Source organism: Myxine glutinosa, chromosome 9, assembly GCF_964187855.1.
Source record: "Myxine glutinosa chromosome 9, kmMyxGlut1.1, whole genome shotgun sequence".
NCBI lineage: Eukaryota > Metazoa > Chordata > Myxini > Myxiniformes > Myxinidae > Myxine > Myxine glutinosa.
The window spans coordinates 96,728,301-96,739,214 of NC_136269.1; positions in this window are offsets into that span (position 1 = coordinate 96,728,301).

The following is a 10,914-nucleotide window of genomic DNA, read 5'->3' on the forward strand; positions in this document are numbered from 1 at the left end:
TGATTTAAAAAAGAATGAAAATGCGATTATCGACATGGAACTCTTTCAGTTTCCTTCAAAAGTACAATATTGGGTGCGCTTTACTGGCCAACGCTTGGGACACAAGGCTGACGCAACATTCGGCCAACACTTGGGGATCTGGCCAACACTTGGGAATTCGGCCAACACTTGGGAATTCTGCCAAAACTTGGGAATTCGGCCAACACTTGGGAATTCCACCAACACTTGGGAATTCGGCCAACACTCGGGAATTTGGCCAACACGTGGGAATCTGGCAAGCATTTTGCAATTCTGCCAACACTTGGGAATTTGGCCAACACGTGGGAATCTGGCAAGCATTTCCCAATTCTGCCAACACTTGGGAATTTGACCAACACTTGGGAATCTGTCCAACACTTGGGAAATTCCACCAACACTTGGGAATTCGGCCAACACTTGGGAATTCGGCCAACACTTTGGAATTCGGCCAACAATTGGGAATTCGGCCAACACTTGGGAATCTGGCCAACACTTGGGAATTCCACCAAAACTTGGTAATTCGGCCAACACTTGGGAATTATGCCAATACGGGAATTGCACCAACACTTGGGAATTCGGCCAACACTTGGGAATTTGGCCAACACTCGGGAATTTGGCCAACACTCGGGAATGTGGCCAGCACTCGGGAATTACACCAACACTGGGGAATTACACCAACACTTGGGAATTTGGCAAGTATTTTGCAATTCTGCCAACACTTGGGAATTTGGCCAACACTTGGCAATTCGACCAACACTTGGGAATTTGGCCAACACTCGGGAATCTGGCACGTATTTTACAAACCTGCCAACACTTGGGAATTTGGCCAACACTGGGGAATTACACTAACACTTGGGAATTCGGCCAACACTTGGGAATTTGGCCAACACTTGGGAATCTGGCATGTATTTTGCAATTCTGCCAACACTTGGGAAGTTGGCTAACACTTGCAAACTACACCAACACTTGGGAATTCTGCCAACACTTGGGAGTTTGTCCAACACTTGGGAATGACACCAACAATTGGGAATTCTGCCAACACTTGGGAATACAGCCAACACTTGAGAATTCCACCAAACACTTGGGAATTCCTGCTCCATTTCAATTTGTTTTCAATCATTGAACACAAATACTTTTGTTGAGGGACTTGTTCTATACTATGGTCGTGAATGATCAAAGGGTCATGATTACCTGCTGAGCGTCGAAAATCAAAAATCAGTTCCGATGTCTTGTTGACATTAAGAAGTAAATAATGACGCCACACCAGTCAACAAACTTCTGAACTTCGTTCACATATTGATGTTTGTCGTGGAGTAAGAACCCACTAATTACTGTATCATTAGAATATTTGATAATACTACAATTAGGACTTGAACGACAGCAGTCACTTGAACACATTTACACAAGTAAAGCAAAATAAGGATACAGCACAACATTGTGGTGCTTCCAGACTCAAAACTCTGAGACGTGACACCATGATATTGTTGTGGTTTTTAGAACCCTCCACTTGGTAAATATTTGTAATATTCCCTTGTAAATAATACCCTGGAAATATTCCCATTTTTGGTTTAAAAGGTCAAAGGTTGCACCCGAGTTAGGCCACGAGCAACACGTAGCACACCATAGGCTTCTCCTTTAGTTATTTCATTAATATGTGCTTCAGGTAAGGATCTGTTCCCAATAGTTGAATCTGCGTTGTATTAATTAAATAAGAGTAGGTCCCCTTGTCAATTCATATTGCGGCGTAGCCTTCCTCCAAATTGTGTTCCTTGGCTTGCCAGTAGCGTTCGTTGCCTGGCTCAAGCCGCCATTGAACATACGGTTGGCTCGAGGAAAGAAGGGGCGGAGCCACGGGAAGAGGTGTGGCCTCTCCCACGAGCCGTCGAGGGTGGAGCCAGTGAGCCCTCGCTGACCAACCAGGACTGAGGTGAGCTCGTTAATAGGCGTGGCTCGATGAAGCGCGGCTTGATTTCTAAGCGGGTTATAAAAGCGCAAGCGCCAAGCCCTCTCGGAGAGGTGCGCCAGGGAGAGAGAAGGAGTCAAACCAAAGGAGATGCGCGAGGGGAGGCCATTGATGAAGAACTGCGCAGGGGACCGTTCGGCACGCGATACGCACACAGCATCCCCGTCCCTCACATATGTAAGGTCCGGTCGTGCGCCAACGACACGCGAAGCTGCCTGCCATTCTTCGTGGCAGACCCGGAGCCTTGAACCATCTGCTTGGACCCTTCTCTTCCTTCCCACCACCACCACCCCATGCATGTAAGTGTGTTTGTATTGTCCTGGGTGTGTGATAATATAAGACTGTTTAAGGCTGCCCTGTGTCACTGCTTCTTCTTCTTCTTCTTCTTGTATATTCGCTTCTTTCATTTCCTCTTCGGGTTTCTTGTACATCATGAATAAATTATATTTGTTCTTGCTTTCCTTTGGTTCCTCTCATCCGATCGCTGGCGTCCTGTCCCCAATTGAATATCGGTGGCACGATATAGGAACCGCTATAATCGGGTTTAGACTGCCGCTAACGGCTCGAGCTTCGGATTGCTAAACCGCTCGGCAACATTCCATCTTGTCCGTGGCTCGGGCAGAAGTATCGCCCTGCTTCCGACCGGAAGGAGCGCAGTATCTTCTAGGACTCGGACGGCCAGCTTAATAGACGAGGGGATTAAACACCCCTCGGTAAGGGGAGCGCCGTAATCTGAGATCCGCAACAATTGGTAGTCAGGAGTTGGGATCTGGAACCTGGGACTAAATTTATTTAGACCAAATTTTGGACACCAATTGTGCTATTGGCCACAACAATTGGTGTCGGGGAGTGGGATTGAAGCCCGAACCAAATTTTTAATCCATCTGAAAAATTTGGTCGAAATTACGAGCGGCCGAAATGTATAATTAAAAACCAAATTTATATCGTGCCATGGATGGTCAAGGCGATCGGGTGCCGGTGGGGGAGATAGAAGAGGGGTTAGAATCGACACAGGACCCCAGGGAAGAGGTGGGAGTAATGCAGGAGGAAAGCAAAGAAGGTGCGGTAGCGGGGGCTGCAGGTGCACAAGATGGCGGCGCCTCACACGTGGTCGCGGCAGCGCAGGGTGGCAGCGCCTCGCACAGGGCCGCGGCAGCCGAGCCCGCGGTGCCAATGGGCTGGGACCTATTTATGATACAAATGAGGGCCTTTATGGTCAAGACGTGCATGGAGAGAGAGGTGAGAAAGAGTACGGCGAGGTTACAAGGGGGTATAGAGGAGTTGACGCAAGGAGTAGGCAGCTGACAGTGGGACAAAAGCAGTTGGGTGAGCAGGTCGACAAGAACACAGCGGTGACAGGGGGGCTGAAAGCAACGCAAAATGAGATAAAGAAGGAATTAATGGCGACAAAGAAAGAATGTCAGATGGTACATGAGGGGTTGACAAAGAGGTTGGAGGAGGTGGTAGAGACGATGGAGACGAAAGAACGAGAAGTGAGGGAACACATAAAGACGAACAAGGTAGCATTAGAGGAAGAAATTGTGGGGGCGCACCGGGAGATAGAAGAGGTGAAGCAGAAGTTAGAGGAAGTGGAAGAGGGGGAAAGCGAAATTAAGAAGAGACGGAGGGAAACTAAGAAGGAGCTGAGGGAGGAAGTGATGGATTATGTACAAGGTCTGTGTTCAAATCGTGATGATGTACTTGCTAACCAGATAAAGAGTTTGCAGGTGGCGGAGGAGGAGCGACGAGGAAGAGGCGTCGAGGTGAGTGGCGATATGTTCGGAAATGTATATGGTGTGAGGGGAGGTTCAGCGAGCTTGGGTGTTGGTCTAGACCCGGGCGCTCGTAAAAGGTCCGTGGTGCGCGTTATGGATGGCAATGGCGCGCATGTACGAATGGTGTCAGAGCGCGAGTGTGTCACCAAGAGCGAGGGAGAATGCACAAGGGAGTGTATGTGTGAGGGTGAGTGTGACACGGAGAGCGAGTTGGTTGTGGCGAGTGAGACAGAATGCACACCTGGAATGGTTGAGGAGCGTGTGCGAGGAGGCACACCTGCGTTGGTGGTGAAGCACGTGATTGGGTGTGCGATGAGGGAGTGCACACCCGTGGTGAGTGTTACAGAGGATGTAACCGAGGAGTGGGCGCAAGGAGGTGTGTTAATGAAGTGTGCGAACGACGGGTGTGCGAGGAGGTGTGCGGTGGTCAGGTGTGTAACGAAGCCTATGAGAGGAATGAGTGTGCCTGCGTGGTGTGCACGGACAGAGAGTGCAGTGATAGAGTGCACGGAATGTATGGGTTGTATGAGAGGCGTTGGCGCGCGAGAACGTGTGAGTAAGAGAAGGAACGCATGGTGTGAGCATGCGGGTAAGGCATCGATGTTAACCGGGACAGCGTTCAGACCAACGTTTAGCCGACGTGAGCTCCCGGTCCATGCCGGGCAGTGTGTGCTGCGGGAGCCGGCGGGGATCGGTGTCGCGTCGCTCCTGCTCGGAGCGTCGTGCACGATTCGGGCCGGGCCCCGCCCTGCACGGTCGAGTCCGCACTTTGCCAGGCAAAGCGACCCGCCCGGTTCGAGGGAAGGTAGGAGGGGTCGGAACGCGCCCCCTTGTGGTGGTGGCGCTCCTCCCAGGCAAGGCAGGGCCATCGCGCTTGGCAGCGCGGGGCCTTGCGCCGGGATGGGGCTTGGAGCCTTGGCCCGGCGAAACCTCCTCCCCTGAATCGAATGCCGGACGGATCCAACCTGCAGTAGACAAACCACCCGCATTCATTGCTCGGCTTTGCGAAGCCGAGCTTTGAAAATGTCATGACGTACCGAGAGGCTCAGAATAATGGACGATTAATGATAGCAGTAGTGATAATTGGAAATTGATACCCAGTGTCGGGGGGTGGTATCTCTACCATCCCTCACATTCGTGGGGGCAAAGGAGCTATATGGTTTATGGGGTATGGCGGTGAAAACCTAGCCAGGGAGGGTAGGTTAATGATTAGGGAAATAGATGACCATAGGGACAAGATTTAAGTAGCGACATCATACCGGTAGAGGGGACGCAGAATAGATTAGTGGTTGTTAATGACGTGGGATGTGCAATAGTATAAGGGAAGACGGGAAGCACTAAGTTAGAGGGAAAACCAGGTAGATCAGATGATGCAGTGTGTGTGTAGGAAGTGATTGAGCAGAGTATTGTGAAAGGTGCGATTGTGAATTGAGTTGAGTGTATTGTATTGAGTGAATGGTCCTGGAGGGAAGGAGGGTGCAAGTGCCACCAGGTGTGCAAGTGCCACCAGGTGTGCAGGTGCCACCAGGTGTGTGGGCACAAGGTGTGCTAGTGAAAGTACAGGTGAATGAAGAATGGTTGTACGGAATAAATGGTCTGGAGTGTGTTGGAGAATGTGTTAAGACTCAGGAGACTCCAATATGACCGAAACAGCTTTATAAAGTAAGGATTTATTATCATTTGGTAAGTCACTTGTTTCAATTCAATAATTACTACAATAGCTAAACGGATTGTTAATTCAAGTCGTTGGTTCTTCTTCTTCGGCCGGTCCTCTCTCAGCGCTGTTCACAGGGTTCCGTTCCGTTCCGTAGGTCAGAGCTTCTGGTGACGAGTCTCCTGACTCATCGTTTGCTCTGGTTTTTATTGGCCTTGTCGCGCTAATCCTTTCTCCGCTAATGCCCCGAGGTCATGCATGCACCGAGTCCTGGCATCAGCTCGCTCCCCTCCTGCTGCGAGTTCCGTTTACCAAACGATAGGGGGGGGTGCTCCAGCCTGGGGCTGTGACCAGGTGGACAAGAGATTACCATGTTCGTGCACATTCTTGGCATCCATTTACGAAATCGTTACCAGTCTTTAATCAATGAGTTACCAGTGCCAATCAATAAGTTACACTGAGTTACACTTCCACAATTCCCTCATCTTTTTGTTTTTGTTTATATTAACCATTAATCTAAACATCAATATAAGTAAACAGTCAATCACTACAAGTAAACATCATTACAAGTATAAGTAAATAATCAATCACTGCAAGTAAACATCATTACAAGTATAAGTAAATAATCAATCACTGCAAGTAAACATCATTACAAGTATAAGTAAATAATCATAACTTTGGTAATCAAATTCCCTCAGGCATACACCGTCATCCTGCAAGAATCACAAAACATTTCGTTGGTCATTGACTCCTTCCATATTGTTCAATCTATTGCATTTGCATCACAAATATATTTTCAAAACAACACTTCACCATCACCAAGATACAACAATTTCACTTCATTTTCAAGTTTTGTAAAGCATCTGCACCATCTGGCAAAAACGTTTGCCTCCACACAAATGTTGACTTTGTTTGAAAGGAAGGGCTGATCACTTGTGTTTGAATCCAGGTATGAAACATTTTCTCCTAATGTCTTCATAGCTCCTGCACTACTTCGTGTAGGATTTCGCTGTTGTGGTAACATTGCGGAGTCATAGACTGACCCTGCTCTCCTTGTAGCATTCTTGCCACTTTTTGCTGTAAACCATTGTAATTCCTGAACAAGGCCTTCACCCAGTTGTAGTCGACTTGCCTCCTCCCTCATTGTGAGTGGGCAGCAAGTATTGGTGTGACGTTGATTGGCCAGCAAGATGTGGAACAGGGATGCCGGATGCATCCACAATGATGTTGGGACCATGGTGTTCAGGTCATCCATGGTCCATACCAGGAGTGGCCCGCAGAATCGCGCACAGCTGTTGTGAAAAGGCACAGCCATTGGTTTGCAGCTCCATGCTGGCTCCCCGGAAGTTGGTGAAGTAATAACATATGTCCCCGCATTTCACAGAGGTTGCGGGTAAAATGTCGTTGTCCTGCAACTTCTGATGTGATGAATGTTCGAAGCCTTTGAACAAGAGTAAGTGATCGCCTTTCTTTCATATGTTGCAGTGTGATCCAGGCAAATGGTCACATAAATTTCCTTGGTGAAGGTAAGCATTCATCTCCAAGTTACATGGGAGAATGTCTTCATCATTCTTTGAGAAAGAGGGTGTATGCCATGATTAACTTCATTTTTAGCCACAAATTTTCTTTCTCGAACTTCTTCCCAATTCCGTTAGCACTCCCTTCAAAATGTGATCTCGTCTTACCCTTATGCTCAGTCACATCTGAATCTGCTTTCCGCACACACTGAATCAGATAGGGTACATCTTACCATGAAATCAGCATAATCATGTATATCTTCCGACAGTTTCACATTCAACAATTTGTTGTTTTTCCTTAACACATTCAAAAGTTATATTCATTTATATGCGTCACACAAATAATATTCAATCAGGTATGTATTTCACTACTAAACTAAGAATAGCATCCACAATTGCTTTCAGGTTAATATAGTTCAAAAATTAACTCATGCAGGTATTTTAGCACTACTCTAAGAAAATAAATTGTATATGATTACAATCACAAATGGGAATATCTAATTCCCAACAACAATTTTCCCAAACCAACAAATTAAGCATAATGTATTATTACAATAATTCCTCTCCACTTTTCTTTTTTTTTTTCTTTTTTTTTTTCCTAACAGTGTGTCACTCGTGGTGATATGAGTTCACTGATATTGTAATTGACACAACTCATAACATTGTCGTTATGCCATTATCTTAATTCTACTGTATTCATTTGCAACATCACTTGATTTAATCTTTTAATCTCAGTATTTATGTCGCCATAAAAGTCTTCCTTTTCTGGTTCCACATTTCTTTCCTCATTTGTCACTTCATGCGTTATCATCGTGTTGTTGGTTACCTTATTCAAACACACCGTCACTAAGGCTTTCAAGCAAGCCACCACTAAAACAATTGCCAATATAACTACTAAACCAACAAACAAGTCTGCTACTCCTTGTATATATTCATACCTATGACATAATTATATGTTGATGACATTCAACATTATATACCAAACTAACAAGCTTCCTAAAAGGTAAATAAAGAAAATCCCTTAATATGTAACATAAATCAGATTATTTGTCTTGCCCTGATCCCCCTATCTCCCAGGGTTGAACTCAATCCCCTGATCATGAGTGTAGTTGTGATACATTTTTCACTCATGTTGTATTAATATCAGCAGGTAATTGTATGTCATGTAGGCAAATAAATGTGACTATCCCAAGTAGGAATATCACATGTTGAAAATGTAATGTTTATCAATGCAAGGGGTGTTAAAATGTAATTCAAATGACTGTAAATCACGACTATCATTTATCTGCCACTGAATGTTCTGCTGGGCTGCTAGGTGCAGCCTCATTTTCTGTGGGATCGTCCACCTTAGCCCCATGTGCTTGCTTGCAATGAGGGGCATGAATCCAACTTTCTATTTTGGGTCCATATTTTTCCTATTCTTATCAATATCCTATGGTTTGTCATTTCGTTCCAAGATACCGCAACCAAAGGTTTTAACCAAAGCTCTACCAAACTATTTCCAATTTGAACAAAAATGCCAGTGAAACAATGATTCGAAGAATTAACTTCAAGGGGTCAATAAATTTATTCTATAGCCAGATCTAATTTTCCCATCCAATAGTTTGCCTTGCCACATGTCATATTATAACACTTTAATAAACCTTTGAAAAATGTTTTCCATCTCAACAAATTTCCTTTTTTTTTTTTTTTTCAAATAGCCATGTGTAACTTACATATTTAACTACAATTTCCTCTCAATTTGTTTGGCCTAACTGGCCGCAAAAGTGGCTGCCAGCATGCAGTACCGTTTTTTATCTACCAAGGAAGTGTTCGTCCACACAAGACCTCTACCAAAAATGTTGTTTGTAAAAACAAATCTGGGATTTCTGATTACATGGATGCACACTCTCAGGACATTTTCAGGCTGCTGTTAACAATCCACTACGATAAATTAATTCCTTTACCCACAATCAAATAATTAGTACAAATTGAGGATATTATCCCTATCACATTCTTTTATAGATTCATTATGTTGGATCTAATTTTTCCCAATAATTTTCCACTGCTGTAAGGCAGAACAATAGCTCTCATAAGTCTTAGTAATATCGTACTTAATTTGCCCATCATCGAATAATTTATTTACTATCCTTTCTCATCTGTTAACCAGTGACTTTGTTTGAACTCCAGAACTGAAAACTCACAATAGTTCAAACCAGCAAAATTTTCTTTACTATTTTCCCATATCATCTATGCCTAAACCACATCCATACATACAGCACAATTTATATGCTGATAAAATTCAAGTTTATATATATAAAAATCCGTGAGCAGAGTACTCTGGGAAGTCAGTGTAAGACCTCTCCCAAATTTGGCTAATTTTGTACTCCCACATTTTTTAATGAAGCTCATATCCATAAATAGCTTTGATTCTCATATAAATTCTATCAAAATGGAATCCCAAGATTACTCCCAATTTTACTATCAATGAATGGCTGCTCATAACTCAGCAAATCAAATCTTTATTCTCCATCTCCCTTGACAAAAGTGATAATTTTCATAATCAAATTATATTTCTATTTTTTATTTTACGAATTCTCTCGATATGCGATCCCATCCCCATGGAACTATCTATTTTCCAGAGAAGGCACACTGTCGGTGTCAACAATCTTGTAAGATTGATACACAAAAACAAAAAAACACTGACACACAAAATACCCACACACGCATGCATTATGCGTATTTGTTTGCGTTGGAACCCTTATTTACAGATCCGGATGGGTGCCAACTTTATTTCAATTTCTCAAAATTTGTCCTTCAATTTTATAAGCGCTAATACACAAATGGACCAAAAAGTTTATTCTTAGAAAACCCCTATGACGTCACATTGACATTACCCTTTCAGTTCTCACAATAATTTATCCAAATTTGACTACCCACCCATTTGTATGTCAGTCGACCACTGACCTATCATTCGTGTGGAACAATAGTCCGAAATTCCCACCTGATCATCATGTGACTCTTGTCACTTGGTTTCAAAAAATTTGCAACGCAATTGTTCCAAACTTTGTAAATTTAAAATTGCTGTGCCCAAAATAGAAGATCCAATTTTGGCATTTGATCAATTAATTATTAATTTGTTAACAAGCAAAAAGAAAAAAATGAATCATTCTTGCTCTGAAAACTTTTCAGACACAAGAATCATCGACAGTTATTCATGTTTGTCCAGTAATCGAATCTGTTGAGGCCAATCATCATTTGGGATTTGCAGCAATGAAGGCCTAATCATTGTCTGAGGTACCGGTAAGCACTGGTACCCTTGATCTTGGTTTGCCCCATGAACTTGTCTTCCTGTTGACATACGGACATCTTCTTTTCCAATGTCCCATCTTTCCACACTCGAAACACCGGTTTCTGTCGTTGCCTGGTCTGTGCACCTGTGCACTTGTATTGCTGGGCTGCATCTCTACATCCCTGAGTTGCCACTGCAATCTCTCGTTATCTCCTGAAACACGAAAAATTCTCTGTACCGTCCTTTTTGGGGAGACAACTGGAAATCAGATGGGACAACTGTCACTTTCATTCCTAATTTCGAGGGCAGTTGTGCATTTGTCTCCTCCACTGTATCCTGTATCCTTTTTATTTTAAGTTCTAGATCCGTTATCCGTTCTTGCTGTTCCCGTTGTCTGGATTCACCATCCCAAAGATGGAATGCAAGCCAGTCTACCGTTAGATTCTGTCTCTTCCTGGCTTTCAATCTTTGTTCCAATCTTTCCAATCGACTTCGCTCAAATGTACCATCTCTTGGAAACTCCTCATCATGTCCCTTTGTCCACAAATACCAATTCTCGACCTGCCTTATAGCTTCGGCACCATAACGGTCGTACATATGATGTGTACAAGTACCTTTTTGTGGAATCTCTGGTTGTCCTTGTGTGTTCTTGCAGGCTCCATTTCCCATTCTGCCTTTTATCAAAGTAGCGTTGGATGTGTTGTAGTTTGTTCCTC